At 47.7% G+C, this 24,035-nt stretch overlaps 1 long non-coding RNA gene across 3 annotated transcripts in view; it reads left to right on the top strand.

Moving 5' to 3' along the window:
* LOC134948658 (uncharacterized) overlaps positions 1 to 24,035 on the top strand; it is a 256,854-nt gene that overhangs the window by 31,247 nt on the left and 201,572 nt on the right. The window lies entirely within an intron of this gene.

The raw sequence follows: 24,035 nt of genomic DNA, 5'->3' as shown, positions 1-24,035 counted from the left end.
CTAAGCTAAGCGACCCTAGTGGCCGACACAAACACCTGGCCCATCTAGGAGTGGCACTGCAGTGTCACGCAGGCTGGCCCTTCAAAAAACTACTCCCCAAACAGCACATGACGCAAAGAAGAAAAAAAGAGGCGCAATGAGGTAGCTGTGTGACTAAGCTAAGCGACCCTAGTGGCCGACACAAACACCTGGCCCATCTAGGAGTGGCACTGCAGTGTCAGGCAGGATGGCCCTTCCACAAAATACTCCCCAAACAGCACATGACGCAAAGAAGAAAAAAAAGAGGCGCAATGAGGTAGCTGTGTGAGTAAGCTAAGCGACCCTAGTGGCCGACACAAACACCTTGCCCATCTAGGAGTGGCACTGCAGTGTCAGGCAGGATGGCCCTTCCACAAAATACTCCCCAAACAGCACATGATGCAAAGATGAAAAAAAAGAGGCGCAATGAGGTAGCTGTGTGAGTAAGCTAAGCGACCCTAGTGGCCGACACAAACACCTGGGCCATCTAGGAGTGTCACTGCAGTGTCACGCAGGATGGCCCTTCCAAAAAACACTCCCCAAACAGCACATGATGCAAAGAAGAAAAAAAGCGGCGCAATGAGGTAGCTGTGTGAGTAAGCTAAGCGACCCTAGTGGCCGACACAAACACCTGGCCCATCTAGGAGTGGCACTGCAGTGTCATGCAGGATGGCCCTTCCAAAAAACACTCCCCAAACAGCACATGACGCAAAGAAAAAAAGAGGTGCAATGAGGTAGCTGTGTGAGTAAGCTAAGCGACCCTAGTTGCCGACACAAACACCTGGCCCATCTAGGAGTGGCACTGCAGTGTCACGCAGGATGGCCCTTCCAAAAAACACTCCCCAAACAGCACATGACGCAAAGAAGAAAAAAAAGAGGCGCAATGAGGTAGCTGTGTGAGTAAGCTAAGCGACCCTAGTGGCCGACACAAACACCTGGCCCATCTAGGAGTGGCACTGCAGTGTCACGCAGGATGGCCCTTCCAAAAAACACTCCCCAAACAGCACATGATGCAAAGAAAAATTAAAGAAAAAAGAGGTGCAAGATGGAATTGTCCTTGGGCCCTCCCACCCACCCTTATGTTGTATAAACAGGACATGCACACTTTAACCAACCCATCATTTCAGTGACAGGGTCTGCCACACGACTGTGACTGAAATGACGGGTTGGTTTGGACCCCCGCCAAAAAAGAAGCAATTCATCTCTCCTTGCACAAACTGGCTCTACAGAGGCAAGATGTCCACCTCATCATCATCCTCCGATTCATCACCATGTACATCTCCCTCCTCACAGATTATCAATTCGTCCCCACTGGAATCCACCATCTCAGCTCCCTGTGTACTTTGTGGAGGCAAATGCTGCTGGTCAATGTCTCCACGGAGGAATTGATTATAATTCATTTTAATGAACATCATCTTTTCCACATTTTCTGGAAGTAACCTCGTACGCCGATTGCTGACAAGGTGAGCGGCGGCACTAAACACTCTTTCGGAGTACACACTTGTGGGAGGGCAACTTAGGTAGAATAAAGCCAGTGTCACAACTGAGGGCCTGAGCTGACGGGAGGCAGCCTCAGTTGTAGGGGCTGAGATGTACCGGAACCTGGGAGGTTGTATCAGACCCCTGGACATGTAAGTAACATGAGGAATAACCGCCCGAAGGCGTGACCACGACAACTTGAATAAAAGTCAATGATGTTTATTTATGACAAACTCCATGCATCACAGTAGCAGTAAAAGAAACATAAAAATCAGCAGAGAAATAATAATACACTTCCTGGGTACTACAGGGTGGCAGGGGCCACAGAGCTCTGGTGGTATGAGACAGTTCTTATTATCTGCAAGTTGGAAAGTCCTTACCAGGCTCAACTGTAGCAATGAGGAAAGCCCAGGGTCGTACCAGCTGGTGTTCCAGGGAAAGCTGGACTGCTGTAGGTAAAATGCTGCTGTGGGTACTGGTTAGAACCAGACAGGTGTTGGCACGGAGTGGATACTGGCTGGAACCAGTTAAATAATAAATAAAGCTTGAGAGCGATGCAATATAGATGAAATGTAGAATTTGAGAGCGGAGAAATAATAATACCGGTGGAGAGAGGTAAACTGCAGAAAGGACACCGGCCCTTTAAGATAAGCTGTACACTGCTGGAAGCTGAGCTGGAAGCAGGTGATTGTTGTAGCTGGAAACAGGTGAGTCCAGAATGGATCGGAGAGTCAGGCTACACCGCAGATGGAATGCTGGTGTGGGTCTCTATAGCAGAAGTCTGGAGACAGGAGCTGGAACCTGGAAGACATTCACAGGAGAGAGACAAACTGGAACAAGGTTTGACAACCAAAGCACTGACGCCTTCCTTGCTCAGGCACAACCTATTTATACCTGCAGCAAGGAAGGCATTGGCTAGGCAATTATGCAAATAATAATACAGACAGCAGATTGGTGAATATGATCAGATGACAGAATCCAAGATGGCTGCGCCCATGCAGACACTTGGAGGGAAGTTTGGTTTGTAATCCATGTGGTCTGGAAAACAGTAATGGCGGCGCCGGCCACCGGAGACAGGAGACGCCAGGCTGACAGGTGCACATCCAACCACGCGGACACAGCGGAGGCTGCGGCTGACGTAATCGCCACTCTGAATGCAGAAGCTCAGGGACGGCGGCGGAGGCCGCGGGAGACGCCATGCCAGATGTATAAGGCGTACTGTGACTGCGTCCAGAGAGACAGGAGAGAATACGGAGATGTGCACATCAGGGTAACAGATGGGATCCGGTCCTGGAGCGCTGAGCCAGCCTTAGGAGACATCTGATAGGTAAGAAATGGCGTCCAGATACCCGGATCGTGACAGCACCCCCCCCTTTAGGAGTGGCCCCAGGACACTTCTTTGGCTTTTGAGGAAACTTGGAATGGAATCTCCGGACCAAGGCAGGAGCATGGACATCAGAAGCATTGGTCCATGAACGTTCCTCAGGGCCATAACCCTTCCAGTCAATAAGATACTGAAGTTGACCGTAACGGTGACGTGAGTCCAGGATCTTGGCCACTTCATACTCAACGCCTCGTTGAGTTTGGACTTTCGGAGATGGAGGAAGTGAGGAATGAAACCGATTCAAGATTAGCGGTTTCAACAGAGAAACATGGAATGTCCTGGGTATTTTTAAAAAAGGAGGTAACTGGAGTCTGTAAGCAACAGGATTGATGACTTGATCAATTTTAAAAGGACCGATGTAGCGAGGTGCAAACTTCATACTGGGAACTCTCAACCTCAAATTCTTCGTGGATAACCATACCCGATCACCCACCTTGAGAGCAGGAACTGCTCGACGCTTCTTATCCTTAAACTTCTTGTACCTGAACGATGCCTTGAGCAGAGCTGATCGTACGCTCTTCCAGATATTGGCAAACTGATGCAAGGTGATATCCACTGTGGGAACAGAAGTTGCTGGAAGCGGTTGGAACTCAGGGACTTTAGGGTGGAATCCAAAGTTGGTGAAGAATGGTGTTGAAGAAGATGAAGAATGATACTGGTTGTTATGACAGAACTCGGCCCAGGGAAGTAATTGAACCCAGTCATCTTGAGAGGAGGACACATAGATGCGGAGGAAGGACTCCAAGTCCTGATTCACCCTCTCAGTTTGACCATTGGTCTGAGGATGGTAAGCCGTGGAAAACTTTAGCTTGACTTGGAGGACTTGACATAAACTTCGCCAGAATTTGGCTGTGAATTGAACTCCTCGATCTGAGATAATTTCTTCTGGAAGACCGTGGAGTCGGAAGATCTCTTGTATGAATACTTGAGCCAACTTGGAAGCTGACGGAAGACCGGTGAGAGGAATGAAGTGTGCCATCTTGGTGAACCGGTCAACTACCACCCAGATGGTATTAAACTTGTTGCACATGGGCAAATCAGTAATAAAGTCCATCGACAAATGGGTCCATGGTCGACGGGGAACAGATAGTGGAACCAGTTGCCCCGCAGGCGACTGGCGGGATACCTTATGTTGAGCACACTTTGGGCAAGATGCAATAAACTCCAAAACGTCCTTTTTCAGAGTTGGCTACCAATAGGACCTAGAGATAAACTCCAGGGTTTTTTGGATACCTGTATGTCCGGCAAAGCGGGAAGCATGGGCCCAATGCATGAGCTTCTTCCTTAGTGTCGGCTTCACAAAACTTTTCCCTGATGGGGGCGTAGAGTCCATCCCTACCGTGGAGAATGCCAACGGATTTATAATAGGATGCTTGTCTGAAGACTCTGACTCATTTTCTTGCTCCCATGAGCGGGAAAGGGCATCGGCCTTGCGATTCTGAGAGCCCGGACAGAACTGGAGTTTAAAGTTGAACCTGGAAAAGAAAAGTGCCCATCTGGCTTGACGAGGGTTGAGACATTGTGCGCCTTTCAGATATAGAAGATTCTTGTGGTCTGTAAGGATGGTGATTGAATGAGAAGCTCCCTCCAACAGATATCTCCACTCCTCTAGAGCGAGCTTGATGGCTAGCAACTCTTGGTCGCCAATGGCATAGTTGCGTTCCGCTGGGGAGAACTTCCGTGAGAAGAAACTGCAAGGATGTAAATGGCCATCTTTAGCCCTCTGAGATAACACCGCTCCTACTCCAACGGAGGAAGCATCCACCTCTAAGATGAAAGGAGAGTCGATGTCAGGCTGTTTCAGGACAGGCGCAGAGATGAACCTCTGTTTTAAAAGATGAAAAGCTTGCATGGCTTCTTCAGACCACTTGGACGGGTTAGCACCCTTCTTGGTGAAAGCAGTAATAGGCGCCACAATGGTGGAAAAGTCTCGTATAAACTTTCGGTAATAATTGGCGAACCCTAAGAACCTCTGGACCCCTTTGAGGGTTAAGGGTACCGGCCAATTCTGGATTGCTTGTAGTTTCTCAGGATCCATCTCTAGTCCGGAACCGGACACAATGTACCCTAGAAACGGAATGGACTTGACTTCAAAGACGCATTTCTCTAATTTGCAATAGAGATGATTGACACGGAGACGGGACAGAACCTCCTTTACCCAAAAACGATGTTCCTCTAAATTGTTGGCAAAAATGAGGATATCATCTAGATAGACCACGACATGACGGTATAGAATGTCTCTGAAGATCTCATTGACGAAATGCTGGAAGACAGCTGGAGCATTGCTCAATCCGAAGGGCATGACGAGGTACTCATAATGTCCGTCACGGGTGTTAAATGCGGTCTTCCACTCGTCACCCTCACGGATCCGGATGAGATTGTATGCACCTCTCAAGTCCAGCTTTGTAAAGATGGTAGCTCCGCTAACTCTGTCAAAGAGCTCAGTAATCAGGGGTAAAGGATAACGGTTCTTGATGGTAATGTCGTTCAAACCTCTGTAGTCGATGCACGGCCGCAGACCACCATCTTTCTTTTTTACAAAAAAGAAGCCTGCGCCGGCTGGAGAAGAAGAATGTCGAATGAATCCCTTTGCTAGGTTCTCTTTAATGTATTCCTCCATAGAATGCGTCTCAGGCAGAGACAACGGATAAGTTCGGCCTCGAGGTGGAACCTTCCCTGGAACGAGATCAATCGGGCAGTCCCATTCTCTATGAGGAGGAAGGATATCAGCAGAAGCTTTACTGAACACATCCGTGAAATCTTGATATGGAGGAGGTGGAACATCAGACGACCTGGGGGAGGAAGAACAAACAGGCAACACTTTAAACAAACATGTCTCAGCACAGGAGGAACCCCATGCCAGAATTTGCGTAGTCGTCCAATCAATTGTAGGATTGTGAAGACGGAGCCATGGAAGGCCCAGGACCACAGGATGTGTGGCTCTTGGAATCACTAAAAGTGAAATAAGTTCGGAATGAAGAACTCCCACTCTCAGACGAACTGGTAGAGTCCTTAGAGCAATAACTGTATCAAAAATTTTACTGCCATCCACGGCAGTTAAGGAAAAGGAGGAAGGAAGTCTCTCGGTGGGTAGGGACCACCGTTTAACATAGGCTTCGGTAATAAAGTTCCCAGCTGCTCCAGAATCAAGGAGGGCAATAACGTTCCGATAACGTTGAGCAACTTGAAGCGAGACTGGGAGATTACAATCTTGAGGAGATGGAGAGGAGATCATTACTCCTAGCCGGCCCTCTCCTTGGCGAGCTAGGATTTTGGAGTTTCCCAGACGTTTGGGACAGGCATTAATGGTGTGAGACGGAGCTGCACAATAAAGACAGAGAGACTCAGAGAGACGTCTTCGGCGCTCAGCAGGAGTTAAACGGGAATGGCCAATTTGCATGGGTTCATCTTTGGTTGGTGACAGTTGGCGAGGAGGAGGAGCAGAAGATTTTGGAGCAGATGATCTTCCACGCTCAGTTGCTCTCTCTCTGAAACGTAAGTCAACTTTCGTACAAAGTGAGATTAGCTCATCTAACTTGGAGGGTAAGTCTCTGGTAGCTAACTCATCTTTAATACGCTCGGATAAACCATGCCAGAATGCAGCATACAGGGCCTCGTCGTTCCATGCCAGTTCAGATGCCAGGATCTGGAACTGTATAAGATATTGTCCTACAGTACGTGATCCCTGGCGTAAACGGAGAATCTCAGACGAAGCTGAAGTTACCCGGCCTGGCTCGTCGAAGATGCGCCTGAATGTTGACACAAATGCGGTGTAAGAAGATAGCAGGGTGTCGGACCTCTCCCATAACGGTGATGCCCAGTCAAGGGCTGAGCCACTGAGAAGAGAGATGATGTAGGCAATTTTTGTACGGTCACTGGGAAAATTGCCAGGTTGTAGCTCAAACTGAATCTCGCACTGGTTGAGAAATCCCCTGCAGAATCTTGGAGATCCGTCAAATTTTGCTGGCGTTGGAAGATGAAGACGTGGAGCAGAAACGGGTAAGGTGGGTGGGGTTATAGTTGGAGTCACTGTGGTTGACGCCCCAGATGCGCCTGATCCACGGAGAGTTGTCTGAATCCCATCCAGCCGAGTAGAGAGATCCTGGAGACAGCGGATGATGTGGCCCTGTGCAGCCTCCTGATGTTCAAGTCGGGCTGCCAGTTCTTGCATCGGCCTGGCTGCTTGATCCTGGTCTCCGGCTGGATTCATTAGGTCAGTGCTTACTGTCACAACTGAGGGCCTGAGCTGACGGGAGGCAGCCTCCGTTGTAGGGGCTGAGATGCACCGGAACCTGGGAGGTTGTATCAGACCATTGGACATGTAAGTAACATGAGGAATAACCGCCCGAAGGCGTGACCACGACAACTTGAATAAAAGTCAATGATGTTTATTTATGACAAACTCCATGCATCACAGTAGCAGTAAAAGAAACATAAAAATCAGCAGAGAAATAATAATACAGTTCCTGGGTACTACAGGGTGGCAGGGGCCACAGAGCTCTGGTGGTATGAGACAGTTCTTATTATCTGCAAGTTGGAAAGTCCTTACCAGGCTCAACTGTAGTAATGAGGAAAGCCCAGGGTCGTACCAGCTGGTGTTCCAGGGAAAGCTGGACTGCTGTAGGTAAAATGCTGCTGTGGGTACTGGTTAGAACCAGACAGGTGTTGGCACGGAGTGGATACTGGCTGGAACCAGTTAAATAATAAATAAAGCTTGAGAGCGATGCAATATAGATGAAATGTAGAATTTGAGAGCGGAGAAATAATAATACCGGTGGAGAGAGGTAAACTGCAGAAAGGACACCGGCCCTTTAAGAGAAGCTGTACACTGCTGGAAGCTGAGCTGGAAGCAGGTGATTGTTGTAGCTGGAAACAGGTGAGTCCAGAATGGATCGGAGAGTCAGGCTACACCGCAGATGGAATGCTGGTGCGGGTCTCTATAGCAGAAGTCTGGAGACAGGAGCTGGAACCTGGAAGACATTCACAGGAGAGAGACAAACTGGAACAAGGTTTGACAACCAAAGCACTGACGCCTTCCTTGCTCAGGCACAACCTATTTATACCTGCAGCAAGGAAGGCATTGGCTAGGCAATTATGCAAATAATAATACAGACAGCAGATTGGTGAATATGATCAGATGACAGAATCCAAGATGGCTGCGCCCATGCAGACACTTGGAGGAAAGTTTGGTTTGTAATCCATGTGGTCTGGAAAACAGTAATGGCGGCGCCGGCCACCGGAGACAGGAGACGCCAGGCTGACAGGTGCACATCCAACCACGCGGACACAGCGGAGGCCGCGGCTGACGTAATCGCCACTCTGAATGCAGAAGCTCAGGGACGGCGGCGGAGGCCGCGGGAGACGCCATGCCAGATGTATAAGGCGTACTGTGACTGCGTCCAGAGAGACAGGAGAGGATACGGAGATGTGCACATCAGGGTAACAGATGGGATCCAGTCCTGGAGCGCTGAGCCAGCCTTAGGAGGCATCTTATAGGTAAGAAATGGCGTCCAGATACCCGGATCGTGACAGCCTGTTTGTGCAAGGGCCTCCAAATTGCCTCTTTTTGCTGCCAGTATACGTACGGACTGTCTGACGTGCCTACTTGGATGCGGTCACTCATATAATCCTCCACCATTCTTTCAATGGTGAGAGAATCATATGCAGTGACAGTAGACGACATGTCCGTAATCGTTGGCAGGTCCTTCAGTCCGGACCAGATGTCAGCATCAGCAGTCGCTCCAGACTGCCCTGCATCACCGCCAGTGGGTGGGCTCGGAATTCTGAGCCTTTTCCTCGCACCCCCAATTGCGGGAGAATGTGAAGGAGGAGCTGTTGACCGATTAAGTTCCACTTGACTTGATAATTTTCTCACCAGCAGGTCTTTGAACCCCTGCAGACTTGTGTCTGCCGGAAAGAGAGATACAACGTAGGTTGAAATCATTCTCCACTGCGCTTGAGACAGGTGCATTCCACCTCCTATATCGTGGTCAGATGTATAGGCTTGAATGGCCTTTTGCTGCTCCTCCAACCTCTGAAGCATATAGAGGGTTGAATTCCACCTCGTTACCACTTCTTGCTTCAGATGATGGCAGGGCAGGTTCAGGCGTTTTTGGTGTTGCTCCAGTCTTCTGTACGTGGTGCCTGTACGCCGAAAGTGTCCCGCAATTCTTCTGGCCACCGACAGCATCTCTTGCACGCCCCTGTCGTTTTTTAAATAATTCTGCACCACCAAATTCAAGGTATGTGCAAAACATGGGACGTGCTGGAATTTGCCCAGATATAATGCACGCACAATATTGCGGGCGTTGTCCGATGCCACAAATCCACAGGAGAGTCCAATTGGGGTAAGCCATTCTGCGATGATCTTCCTCGGTTGCCGTAAGAGGTTTTCAGCTGTGTGCGTATTCTGGAAAGCGGTGATACAAAGCGTAGCCTGCCTCGGAAAGAGTTGGCGTTTGCGAGATGCTGCTACTGGTGCCGCCGCTGCTGTTCTTGCAGCGGGAGTCAATACATCTACCCAGTGGGCTGTCACAGTCATATAGTCCTGAGTCTGCCCTGCTCCACTTGTCCACATGTCCGTGGTTAAGTGGACATTGGGTACAAATGCATTTTTTAGGACACTGGTGAGTCTTTTTCTGAGGTCTGTGTACATTTTCGGTATCGCCTGCCTAGAGAAATTGAACCTAGATGGTATTTGGTACCGGGGACACAGTACCTCAAACAAGTCTATAGTTGGCTCTGCAGTAATGATGGATACCGGAACCACGTTTCTCACCGCCCAGGATGCCAAGGCCTCAGTTATCCGCTTTGCAGCAGGATGACTGCTGTGATATTTCATCTTCCTCGCAAAGGACTGTTGGACAGTCAATTGCTTGGTGGAAGTAGTAAAAGTGGTCTTACGACTTCCCCTCTGGGATGACCATCGACTCCCAGCAGCAACAACAGCAGCGCCAGCAGCAGTAGGCGTTACACGCAAGGATGCATCGGAGGAATCCCAGGCAGGAGAGGACTCGTCAGAATTGCCAGTGACATGGCCTGCAGGACTATTGGCATTCCTGGGGAAGGAGGAAATTGACACTGAGGGAGTTGGTGGGGTGGTTTGCGTGAGCTTGGTTACAAGAGGAAGGGATTTACTGGTCAGTGGACTGCTTCCGCTGTCGCCCAAAGTTTTTGAACTTGTCACTGACTTATGATGAATGCGCTGCAGGTGACGTATAAGGGAGGATGTTCCGAGGTGGTTAACGTCCTTACCCCTACTTATTACAGCTTGACAAAGGCAACACACGGCTTGACACCTGTTGTCCGCATTTCTGTTGAAATACTTCCACACCGAAGAGCTGATTTTTTTGGTATTTTCACCAGGCATGTCAATGGCCATATTCCTCCCACGGACAACAGGTGTCTCCCCGGGTGCCTGACTTAAACAAACCACCTCACCATCAGAATCCTCCTTGTCAATTTCCTCCCCAGGGCCAGCAACACCCATATCCTCCTCATCCTGGTGTACTTCAACACTGACATCTTCAATCTGACTATCAGGAACTGGACTGCGGGTGCTCCTTCCAGCACTTGCAGGGGGCGTGCAAATGGTGGAAGGCGCATGCTCTTCACGTCCAGTGTTGGGACGGTCAGGCATCGCAACCGACACAATTGGACTCTCCTTGTGGATTTGTGATTTCGAAGAACGCACAGTTCTTTGCTGTGCTTTTGCCAGCTTAAGTCTTTTCATTTTTCTAGTGAGAGGCTGAGTGCTTCCATCCTCATGTGAAGCTGAACCACTAGCCATGAACATAGGCCAGGGCCTCAGCCGTTCCTTGCCACTCCGTGTGGTAAATGGCATATTGGCAAGTTTATGCTTCTCCGACGACGATTTTAATTTAGATTTTTGAGTCCTTTTTTTACTGATCTTTTGTGTTTTGGATTTTACATGCTCTGTACTATGACATTGGGCATCGGCCTTGGCAGACGACGTTGATGGAATTTCATCGTCTCGGCCATGACTAGTGGCAGCAGCTTCAGCACGAGGTGGAAGTGGATCTTGATCTTTCCCTATTTTTGGAACCTCAACATTTTTGTTCTCCATATTTTAATAGGCACAACTAAAAGGCACCTCAGGTAAACAATGGAGATGGATGAATACTAGTATACTTATGGATGACGAGTGACTGACGACACAGAGGTAGCTACAGCCGTACTGCGTCTGCTAGTATAGAGATGATAATTAATGATATAAAAAAAAATATATATAACTACTGTAGGTATATATAATATAATGACGGACCTGGTGGACACTGTCAGCAGACTCCTAAACTACTAGTATGAAGAAGATAGAAAAAAAACCCCCACCACAGGTAGGTAGGTATACAATTATGGATGAGCACTGACGACACAGAGATAGCCACAGCCGTGGACTACCGTACTGCGTCTGCTAATATAGAGATGATAAAGATGATAGAGATGAAAAAAATATATATATAACACTACTGTAGGTAAATATTTATATAATATAATGAATGACGGACCTGCTGGACACTGTCAGGAGAATGCGTTTATAGTTAGAATAAAAATAAAAAAACACCACAGGAGTGTTTAACTTTTTCAGGCAGACAATATACTGGTGGTCGGTCACTGGCAGCAAAAGTGTGCACTGTACTCTTGCTATAACTGCTCCCCAGTCTCCCCCACAATTAAGCTGTGTGAGCAGTGAGCACTCAGCACAGTCAGATATACATAGATGATATATCATGCAGCACACTGAGGCTGAGCACAGATATGGTCACTCACTGGCAGCAAAAGTGTGCACTGTACTCCTGCTATAACTGCTCCCCAGTCTCCCCCACAATTAAGCTGTGTGAGCAGTGAGCACTCAGCACAGTCAGATATACATAGATGATATATCATGCAGCACACTGAGGCTGAGCACAGATATGGTCACTCACTGGCAGCAAAAGTGTGCACTGTACTCCTGCTATAACTGCTCCCCAGTCTCCCCCACAATTAAGCTGTGTGAGCAGTGAGCACTCAGCACAGTCAGATATACATAGATGATATATCATGCAGCACACTGAGGCTGAGCACAGATATGGTATGTATCGTTTTTTTCAGGCAGAGAATGGATTAAAATAAAACTGGTGGTCACACTATCAGCAAAACTCTGCTGCACTGTACTGAGTACTCCTCCTAATGCTCCCCAAAATTAGTAAATCAACTCAAGTGTCTCTAATCTAATCTAAACGGAGAGGACGCCAGCCACGTCCTCTCCCTATCAATCTCAATGCACGTGTGAAAATGGCGGCGACGCGCGGCTCCTTATATAGAATCCGAGTCTCGCGATAGAATCCGAGTCTCGCGAGAATTCGACAGCGGGATGATGACATTCGGGCGCGCTTGGGTTAACCGAGCAAGGCGGGAAGATCTGAGCCTGCCTCGGACCCGTGTAAAAAGGGTGAAGTTCGGGGGGGTTCGGATTCCGAGGAACCGAACCCGCTCATCTCTACTTAGGACCCTCAGTCTTCTCCACTGCGATGGTTACGCTGAAATCCTCCAGCATACCCTGTAGCTCGTGTAAAAGGTGGCTGCACTGTTCCGACTCCGGTGGGCCTGCCACCAGGAAATCGGCCAGATAATGAGCTATGGCCCTCGACCCAGCGCGTTCCTGCAAACACCATTGTAGAAATGAACTAAATGCCTCGAAGAAAGCGCACGAAATGGCACAACCCATTGGCAGGCATTTGTCCACAAAGAAAACCCCGTCAAAGCTTAACCCCATCAGTCTGAAGCTCTCTGGGTGCAGGGGGAGCAGTCTGAAAGCCGACTCGATGTCTAGCTTCGCCATGAGAGCTCCTTTCCCTTGTGCTCTTACCATCTTGACCGCCTGGTCAAATGATTGATACTGCACTGAGCATTGCTCTTTGTCCAGAGCGTCATTGACTAACCCACCCTCTGGGTAGGACAGGTGCTGAATGAGCCTGAACTTCCCCGGTGCCTTTTTTGGGACCAGTCCCAAAGGTGAAACTATCAAATCCGGTATTGGGGGGACTGTGAATGGCCCCGCCATTCTACATAACTCTAGCTCCCTTTTGATCTTCTCACGCACCACCCCCGGTTGTTCCTTAACGGATTTCAGGTTTCTTATTTTACTTATGAGCGGGACCTCTCTTATTATCGGTATTCTAAAACCCTCCCTAAAGCCGTCCCGCAGCAATTTGGCTTCCTGCTGCTTGGGATACCTGGCTAGCCACCCCAGGATCCTGCTTAGGTTCACTGGGCTAACCGCTTTTCCCAGCCCCTGCTGCCGCGGGTAGCTTTCTTGGGTGATTAGCCCTTTTCCTATTGCAATCCTTTGCGGCATGGCTTGCATTGCAAAAAGAACACGCGTGCTTGAACTTGCAATGCATGCGGGTGCACTGTGATTCGTTAAACGCCCTACATTTAAGGTCATGCTTCTGCGTGCTAGGCCTCCCCGCCCCGGCTGCATGTGCCGGTGTGGCCTTCTCGCCTAAACCGCTGGCTAATGCCTTGAGCCAAGCATCAAGGTCCCTAACTCCGAAGTCAATGGGCTTACCGCCCTCCGCCTTCGCTCTGAACCTCTCGTCGTACCTCAGCCAGACTGATCCCCCTTGCTCCTTGTACACGGAGTATATAAAATCCGTATATTTTAGCATGCTCATCGCTACCTCGGGGTACGCTTCTATGTAACAGCCGGAGTAGGCGAACATTCCGCTCAGCCAGTTCTCAATAGTCTTGTAGCTATCGGCTTGTGTACCCCCTTTTGGTTTTGCCTTTTCCTTGTCGCTCAGGCCTTTCTCTGTCAATGAGCATATATCTTTCAAAGCCCCTTTTTCAATCTCCTTTCTGGTTTGCTTTGGCAGGTGGCCTGCCACTGAACTGAACTCACAACCCACTGCGGTCCCTGTCTGCAAAAATTTCTTAGCTGTGTCCTGCTGCACCTGCCCCATCCGCTCCCTAACCGCGTCTGTCCCAGGGGTAAGACCTTTCTTTCTCTTACAAGTCGCTCTGGCTAACTTTAGCTGCTCCCTCAACACTCTGAATGATTCGTCCTCATCCGAATCCGTTGAGCTGTCCCCCTGCTCCCTCCCCTGACCTGCTCTGCCATTACCAACCACCCCCGTGAACTTAACTATAACATTACTAACATTCTGCGAGATATCTGGAGACACGATAACATTGCACAAACTGTTCATATCAACATTGGTCTCACCCTTCCCGTGTGAGGATTCCCCTCCAGCTACGCTGGGACTTGCTGTCGGTGCTGCTGCCGCTGGACCGTCCGCGCTGGTCATCGCGCAGGACGCTGCCTTCGGTGTGGTAGCCACTTGGACCTGATAGAGTCAGTTTTCTACCTTTTAACACAAGCTATTTACTAATACCTTCAAGCCGTAATGGCCGCTAAACCACATGCACGTGCTACGCACTCCGCACGCTATTTGCGTACAAAGACCTCGCACGTGGTACACAAGTTACGTACACACGCTGCGCTGAGTGTACGGAATACACACAGCGAGCGTACACACAGATAATAACCTTATAAACCTTAAACACAGACTATGATTATACTGTAAGTCTTAGTATTGAGATACTGTAATGATCTACCACTGGTTAACCTGGATATTTAAGCAAGCTGTTTGAGTGATTGAGATACTCAGAAACCCTTTATACTAGCTAGAGAAACACAGACACCTTGCTGAGGTTCCAACACCTTTACTAACGAGATTTAGCTATGTAAAAAGGGAAAATACAGTTAACAGCTTATACACTACAGCACTAACATAAAACACCTAAACAGAATAACTGGACATAAATATACAATAGCGTCTTAATCCTGAACAATAACAGTGAGAGAGAGAGAGAGAGAGTATGGCAAATACAGACAGAGAATAAGATGGTCACAGAGAAAAACTTACACACGTGGGAATGAATCGCCTGCGCTATCTGGAAACCAGCTCTAAGTTAATCAATGATGAAAACCTTTGTAGAGAGTAGTGAGTGAGCTGGCCCAGGCTGGCTGCTTTTATACACAAAGTACAGTACACTACAAAGGGCCCTACAATCTTATTGTTCATTGGACACAGGAATCTGTCTTCGCATTATAACCAAAGGTCATAGGTTTGTTTGAACAGGTGGGCTGTGACTATTTCAAACTGCTCAGGTGGGAGGTATCCTCTGGATTCCCCCTGCATGTGTAATTAAACTGCAAATATTGTAAATGTCCATAAACTTCTTTTAAACATAACTATACGCTGGATCGACCGATCTCTTCCTAACCAACACCGGAATGTTTCTAATACAATACTCTTCGGTTAGGTACTAAACACCACCGCTCAGACCCTGTCTGGCCCTTCGTATCATGCAAAGAGGAATTCCTTTGTCCATGAACCAGTTACACTAAACATACTTACAGATATTATTAAAGGGAATATTACCTACAAAACATGCTATGTGGGTTAAATATACTATAAACGAATCGCCCGCTACAAGCTCATAAACTCTACCGTAAATACACATATACCGTGCGTATTCGCCGGAGCGAGCGTACGCAATTTGCGGACATGTGCACGTACAGCAGACTATATGCACGAGCAGCGAGCATGTGCATGGGGTTAATATATGGCAATGTGAAGCATGATATTTTTCGACTTTGACAGTCCACCCTTTGGCAGTCACCAATAACTGCCACTTCCTAAACAATTCAAACAGAAAAATATATGTCATCACTTAAATACCTTTTTATGATTGGGTAAAGGGAGGAGAGGAGAAGGTGGGAAAGATATGACCTAGTGAGATAGTAAAGCATTTGTGTATGAATCCATGTCTGAGGGGTCATGTATCATCGTGCCGTACGTGTTCTAAATCAAGCTTCGAGGTATTACGAAGTATACATTTGAATCCTTCTTATCCCGTATTAAGGGTTTGTGGATGGGCTGTCAAACTCTACCGAGCTCTTATCGGCTTTTGGTTGCAACAAATGGGGTACACATTAGTTGATACATGAGGGGGAGAGTATGTGGATGCTAATATGTGAGAATCACCTGTCGACTATGTGGGATACTACCTGGGGGTTGTAGAGATGAAAATAAGAAACAATCATTATAAATGCAGTCATAAAACTATGTGAGTTTTAATAGACAGTCGCCGATTGGGGTCTTGTTGATGTCTTGTCTTGATGTACATGTTGTCTGATGTCTCTCAGTGCTTTTGCTGTAAGTGGCGAACAAAAGCTGTTCCAGTGTCCATAAAATTACAGTCTCTAAAGTATTGGGTTTCCCGTAGATAGTTAAAGTCACTAAAAGTATTGGGTGTCTGTGACACAGTTCATCAATGGTCTGCATAAAGAGGTTGTCAAATTCTTCTTCCAAGCGCATGTCTTTGTACCTTGGAGGAAAACAAAGGAGAAACGGGTGAAAGAAACGGACTGTGGAATCACATTTTCATCACAACATTGTCTCAATCGTTGGGTCATAAATCAAATTAGTTGTTGTTATTACAGTGTCCTCGCTCCTCAGACTCATTACTCTGATATTACGTTTACATTTTGTGAGAGTCCGTACGCATCTAAATATCAGACCAAACAATATAACGACTCCCAGGATACACAAGAGAAATTTCCCTACATCCATGATAATACCTTGGGCCCGTTCTCCTAAACCAGAGAACCAATTTCGTGGGTTCAACCATGACACCCAACTGGTCAGCTCATTACCCACAGCAGCGAGTGTAAGATTGTGCTTCCTTCGGAACTCCCACTTTAATTGCAAAATGTCATCCATCTTTTGGTCTATGACCTCGGCCGGGGCCTCAGTGCTGTTGGTAATATACGTGCAGCACTTAATACCACATTGAGTTGCTAGGGTAACACAATACCCGCCTGTCACTGCTGTGAGGTAATTGAGAACCATTCTATGCTGAACCAGCTCTGTTTTGTAGGCTTGTAACTCTCTCCCAGTATACCTGAACGTGTCGTCATACATTTCAGTGATATTGTCTATCAGATTCGCAAGTGCGTTTATATACCTAAAGTTTATCACTCCTCTGGCGGTACGAGTGACAGCTAACGCGAGTAGGAATTGAATCCCGGTGGATTCATGGATCAGATCAGAGGCCGGATGCTCTGTCCTCTCTATCAGGTGTCGTTTAACGATGTGCTCGTAATGAGTGTGAGTATAAGGAGCTTGGGCACCGCGGTGAATGTTTTTCATATTGTTATGGGATACAGTCATTACTTCAGGCAGTACTTTTCCAATGTAACACAATCCCTCTGAGTTTGGGGCAAGGAACCTATACGCCTTTCTCCCACATATGAAATATGAATCATCGGGGAGAACATATGGGACGGAGTATGACCTAACCATGTTACAAACTTTCCATGTGAAATCTCCTAACCCTAATTCTCCCATCTGTCTAGTACACATATCCGGTTGTATGATATGTGCACAGTATCCTAATTATACTTCTCCAACTCGCATGGTCCTACTTCCTAGAGTATACCTATACCGGAAATATTTTCCACTGTTGACTATGTGGCGTATAAGCTCTGTATCTATGGGCATTCTGTCGGCTCTGTGTGAAAAGGTCATGGTTTGATTACTCCATGACACTTCCCAATTTCCCGGCTTTCAGGGATTGGAAATGTTAAAGCATACTAAGGACCTATCCACATGATCTTGGTGGAGCTTCAAACTAGGAGGACTAGAGATATTAAACCTCTTGTCCACGGGCCTCCCACCACTTAACTCAAGTACCTCTCCTGTCGTTAAAGGGAATGGTACTAATCCTGATTTGCTATGATCTTGAGGTACTTGAGTGCACACCCAACAGTCTGTCTGGTTTAACACTTTACCCACTAAGGAGTGATAGTCACTCAATGGATGGCGGTCCATGTGGATATTAAAACTGGACTGACATTTCTTGATGCACCCATCAATGTCTATTAATAACATGGCTACTGGATCGTTTTCTGGTACTCGCCTTTACTCGGTGATTGTGTTGCTCTTGGAAATCTATGTCTCCATCCTGGTCATCAGATTCCATTCTAGATCCTTTCTCGACCTCACTGGTACTCTCACCGAAACAGACTGCTCTGGTCAACATCAGGGTCAACAGGAAAACACGGACTGCAGTCTCTTGGGGCGAGTCCATCTTACAGGAGGAGAAAGAGAAATTTGTAATGGGGGTACAGAAAATAATTGAGGGGAAAGAAAAATGTTACGATGTCTTCTAGTCTTGTTGTTCTTCTTGTTCTGTCGTCATCTAAACGGTGCTGTCTCTCAGTCTTCCAAATGAACATTCCGGTGATGCAATATTCTTTCCGACTCAGCGATCTTTCTGTAAGGAGCAAAAAATCTTGCATTACCATTTGTCTAACTGATGTGTGACATACCATCTGTAAAGCATGAGAACATGAAGGAAAAAAAACTAAAGAGAGAGAGAGAACAGTATATATATGTACATAAGACACAACATAAAAAAAACATTGTCAGAGCTTCATCAACAGGCTGTCACATCAACATGTCCACCAGTATCTCTGCATAATCTCTCCCCCCCCCCCCCCCCCCCACCAGTATTTCCCCTCTCCACCCTTTGTGTCTGGCCAAACACAACGATGCTGGTAAGACATACTGGGGTTAGGTAGACTTCTGCAAAGACCAAGTAGCCATGTGATGTTTGAGTTCTGCCGATGAAAGTTACAGATGAGAAGAAAACATTCTAAGATAAATTACAAAGTTTTACCCGGCCGTTCCTGTGTGTCACAACTGAGGGCCTGAGCTGACGGGAGGCAGCCTCAGTTGTAGGGGCTGAGATGTAACGGAACCTGGGAGGTTGTATCAGACCCCTAGACATGTAAGTAACATGTAGAATAACTGCCCGAAGGCGTGACTACGACAACCAGGATAAAAGTCAATGATGTTTATTATGACAAACTCCGTAACACAGCAGCAAATAAGAAAACATAAAAGTCAGCAGGGAAATAATACAGTTCCTGGGTACTATAGGGTGGCAGGGACCACAGGGCTCTGGTAATATGAGATAGTTGTAATAATCTTCTAGGTGGAAAGTCCTTACCAGGCCCGACTGTAGCAATGGAAATAGCCCAGGATCGTACCAGCTGGTGTTCCAGGAAAAGCTGGGCTGCTGAGGGTAAAACGGCTGCTGTGGGTACTGGCTGGAACCAGACTGATGTTGACACGGAGTGAATACTGGCTGGAACCAGTTAAATAATAAATGTAATTTGAGAGCAATGAAATATGGCATGATGTTTGGAGATTGAGAGCGGTGAAATAATAATGCCGGTGATAAATTATAATCTGCAGAAAAGGGTACCAGCACTTTAAGAAGAGCTGACCTCTGCTGGAAGCTCGATGCAGAAAGCAGGTGGATCTGTAGCTGGAAGCAGATGAATCCAAGAGGATAGGAGAGTCAGGCTACACCGCAGGTGGAATGCTGGTGCGGGTCTCTTTAGTGGAAGTGTGGAGACAGGAGCTGGAACCTGGAAAACAACCACAGGAGAGAGACAAACTGGAACTAGGTTTGACAACCAAAGCACTGACGCCTTCACTGCTCAGGCACAACATACTTATACCTGCAGCAAGGAAGGCATTGGCTAGGCAATTATGCAGATTAACAATGCAGACAGCAGATTGGTGGAAATGAACAGATGACAGAATCCAAGATGGCTGCGCCCATGCAGACACTTGGAGGGAAGTTTGGTTTGTAATCCATGTGGGAATTAAAACAGTAATGGTGGCGCCGGCCACAGGAGACAGGAGACGCCAGACTGATGAGTGCACATCTAAACCATGCGGGCACAGAGGAGGCCGCGGCTGACGTCATCGCCACTCTGACACTCTGCATGCAGAAACTCAGGAACAGCGGCGGAGGCCGCGGGAGACGCCATTCCAGATGTAACATGGCGCCGCGGTGACCGCGTCTCAGAGTGACAGGAGAGGAGGCAGGAATGTGGACATCAGTACAACAGATGGGATCCGGTCCTGGAACGCTGAGCCAGCCTCAGGAGGCATCTGAAGGGTAAGTAATGGCGTCCAGATACCCGGAACGCGACAGCACCCCCCCCCCTTTAGGAGTGGCCCCAGGACACTTCTTTGGCTTTTGAGGAAACTTGGAATGGAATTTCCGGACCAAGGCAGGAGCATGGACATCAGAAGCATTGGTCCATGAGCGTTCCTCGGGGCCGTAACCCTTCCAGTCAATAAGATACTGTAATTGACCGTAACGGTGACGTGAGTCCAGGATCTTGGCCACTTCATACTCAACGCCTCGTTGAGTTTGGACTTTCGGAGTTGGAGGAAGTGAGGAATGAAACCGATTCAGGATCAGCGGTTTCAACAGGGAAACATGGAATGTCCTGGGTATTTTTAAGAAGGGATGTAACTGAAGTCTGTAAGCAACAGGATTGATGACTTGTTCAATTTTGAAAGGACCGATGTAGCGAGGTGCAAACTTCATACTGGGAACTCTTAACCTCAAATTCTTCGTGGATAACCATACCCGATCACCCACCTTGAGAGCAGGAACCGCTCTACGCTTCTTATCCGCAAACCTCTTGTACCTGAACGATGCCTTGAGCAGAGCTGATCGTACACTCTTCCAGATGTTAGCAAACTGATGCAAGGTGACATCTACTGCTGGAACAGAAGTTGCTAGAAGCAGTTGGAATTCAGGAACTTTAGGGTGGAACCCATAGTTAGTGAAGAATAGTGTAGAAGAAGATGAGGAATGATATTGGTTGTTATGACAGAACTCGGCCCATGGAAGTAATTGAACCCAGTCATCTTGAGAAGAAGACACGTAGATGCGGAGGAAGGCCTCCAAGTCCTGATTTACCCTCTCAGTTTGACCGTTGGTCTGAGGATGGTAGGCCGTGGAAAACTTAAGTTTGACTTGGAGGACTTGACATAAACTTCACCAGAATTTGGCTGTGAATTGTACTCCTCGATCTGAGATAATTTCTTCAGGAAGACCGTGGAGTCGGAAGATCTCTTGTATAAATACTTGAGCCAACTTGGAAGCTGACGGAAGACCGGTGAGAGGAATGAAGTGTGCCATCTTGGTGAACCGGTCAACTACCACCCAGATGGTATTGAACTTGTTGCACATGGGTAAGTCTGTAATGAAATCCATCGACAAATGGGTCCATGGTCGACGGGGAATGGATAGTGGAACCAGTTGCCCCGCAGGCGACTGGCGGGATACCTTATGTTGGGCACACTTTGGGCAAGATGCAATAAACTCCATGATGTCCTTTTTCAGAGTTGGCCACCAATAGGACCTAGAGATAAACTCCAGGGTTTTTTGGATACCTGTATGTCCGGCAAAATGGGAAGCATGGGCCCAATGCATGAGCTTCTTCCTTAGCATCGGCTTCACAAAACTTTTCCCTGGTGGGGGCGTAGAGTCCATCCCTACCGTGGAGAATGCCAACGGATTTATAATAGGATGCTTGTCTGAAGACTCTGACTCATTTTCTTGCTCCCATGAGCGGGAAAGGGCATCGGCCTTGCGATTCTGAGAGCCAGGACAGAACTGGAGCTTAAAGTCGAACCTGGAAAAGAAAAGTGCCCATCTGGCCTGACGAGGATTGAGACATTGTGCGCCTTTCAGATATAAAAGATTCTTGTGGTCTGTAAGGATGGTGATTGAATGAGAAGCTCCCTCCAACAGATACCTCCACTCTTCTAGAGCGAGCTTGATGGCTAGCAACTCCTGGTCGCCAATGGCATAGTTGCGCTCAGCTGGAAAGAACTTCAGGGAGAAGAAACTGCAAGGGTGTAAATGACCAGCTTTAGCCCTCTGAGATAACACTGCTCCTACTCCAACGGAGGAGGCATCCACCTCTAAGATGAAAGGGGAGTCGATGTCGGGCTGTTTCAGAACTGGTGCTGAGATGAACCGTTGTTTTAAAAGATGAAAAGCATGCGTAGCTTCTTCAGACCACTTGGACGGGTTAGCACCCTTCTTAGTTAAAGCAGTAAAAGGCGCCACAATGGTGGAAAAGTCTCGTATAAACTTTCTGTAATAATTGGCGAACCCTAAGAACCTCTGGACCCCCTTGAGGGTTAAGGGTATCGGCCAATTTTGGATTGCTTGTAGTTTCTCAGGATCCATCTCTAGTCCGGAACCGGACACAATGTAACCTAGAAACGGAATGGACTTGACTTCAAAGACGCATTTCTCTAATTTGCAATAGAGATGATTGACACGGAGACGGGACAGAACCTCTTTTACCCAAAAACGATGTTCCTCTAGATTGTTGGCAAAAATGAGGATATCATCTAGATAGACCACGACATGACGGTATAAAATGTCCCCGAAGATCTCATTGACAAAATGCTGGAAGACAGCTGGGGCATTGCTCAATCCGAAGGGCATGACGAGGTACTCATAATGTCCGTCACGGGTGTTAAAGGCGGTCTTCCACTCGTCACCCTCACGGATCTGGATGAGATTGTATGCACCTCTCAAGTCCAACTTTGTGAAGATGGTAGCTCCGCTAACTCTATCAAAGAGCTCAGTAATCAGGGGTAAAGGATAGCGGTTCTTGATGGTAATGTCGTTCAAACCTCTGTAGTCGATGCACGGCCGCAGACCACCATCTTTCTTCTTTACGAAAAAGAAGCCTGCGCCGGCTGGAGAAGAGGAAGGTCGAATGAACCCCTTTGCTAGGTTCTCTTTAATGTATTCCTCCATAGAATGCGTCTCAGGCAGAGACAACGGATAAGTTCGGCCTCGAGGTGGAACCTTCCCTGGAACGAGATCAATCGGGCAGTCCCATTCTCTATGAGGAGGAAGGATATCAGCAGAAGCTTTACTGAACACATCCGTGAAATCTTGATATGGAGGAGGTGGAACATCAGACGACCTGGGGGAGAAAGAACAGACAGGCAATACTTTAAACAAACATGTCTCAGCACAGGAAGAACCCCATGCCAGAATTTGCGTAGTCGTCCAATCAATTGTAGGATTGTGAAGACGGAGCCATGGAAGGCCCAGGACCACAGGATGTGTGGCTCTTGGAATCACTAAAAAAGAAATAAATTCTGAATGAAGAACTCCCACTCTCAGACGAACTGGTAGAGTCCTTAGAGAAATAACTGCATCAAAAATCTTGCTGCCATCCACGGCAGTTAAGGAGATGGACGAAGGAAGTCTCTCGGTGGGTAGGGACCACCGTTTAACATAGGCTTCGGTAATAAAGTTCCCAGCTGCTCCGGAATCAAGGAGGGCAATGACGTTCCGATAACGTTGAGCAACTTGAAGCGAGACTGGGAGATTACAATCATGAGGAGATGGAGAGGAGATCATTACTCCTAGCCGGCCCTCTCCTTGGCGAGCTAGGGTCTGGAGTCCTGGACGTTTGGGACAGGCATTAATGGTGTGAGACGGAGCTGCACAATAAAGACAAAGAGACTCAGAGAGACGTCTTCGGCGCTCAGCAGGAGTTAAACGGGAACGGCCAATTTGCATGGGCTCGTCTTTAGATGGCGACAGTTGGCGAGGAGGAGGAGCAGAAGATTTTGGAGCAGATGATCTTCCACGCTCAGTTGCTCTCTCTCTGAAACGTAAATCAACTTTCGTGCAGAGTGAGATTAGCTCATCTAACTTGGAAGGTAAGTCTCTGGTAGCTAACTCATCTTTAATACGCTCAGATAAGCCATGCCAGAATGCAGCATACAGGGCCTCGTCGTTCCATGCCAGTTCGGATGCCAGGATCTGGAACTGTATAAGATATTGTCCTACAGTACGTGATCCCTGGCGTAAACGGAGAATCTCAGATGAAGCTGAAGTTACCCGGCCTGGCTCGTCGAAGATACGCCTGAATGTTGACATGAATGCAGTGTAGGAGGATAGCAGGGTGTCGGACCACTCCCATAACGGTGATGCCCAATCAAGGGCAGAGCTACTGAGAAGAGAGAAAATGTAGGCAATTTTTGTATGGTCACTGGGAAAATTGCCAGGTTGTAGCTCAAACTGAATCTCACACTGGTTGAGAAATCCCCTGCAGAATCTTGGAGATCTGTCAAATTTTGCTGGCGTTGGAAGATGAAGACGTGGAGCAGAAATGGGTAAGGTGTGTGGGGTTATAGCTGGAGTCACTGTGGTTGACGCACCGGACGCA

The sequence above is a fragment of the Pseudophryne corroboree genome, chromosome 8 (assembly GCF_028390025.1).
Source record: "Pseudophryne corroboree isolate aPseCor3 chromosome 8, aPseCor3.hap2, whole genome shotgun sequence".
Classification (NCBI taxonomy): Eukaryota; Metazoa; Chordata; class Amphibia; order Anura; family Myobatrachidae; genus Pseudophryne; species Pseudophryne corroboree.
This window is presented reverse-complemented; position numbering and strand designations above follow the sequence as displayed.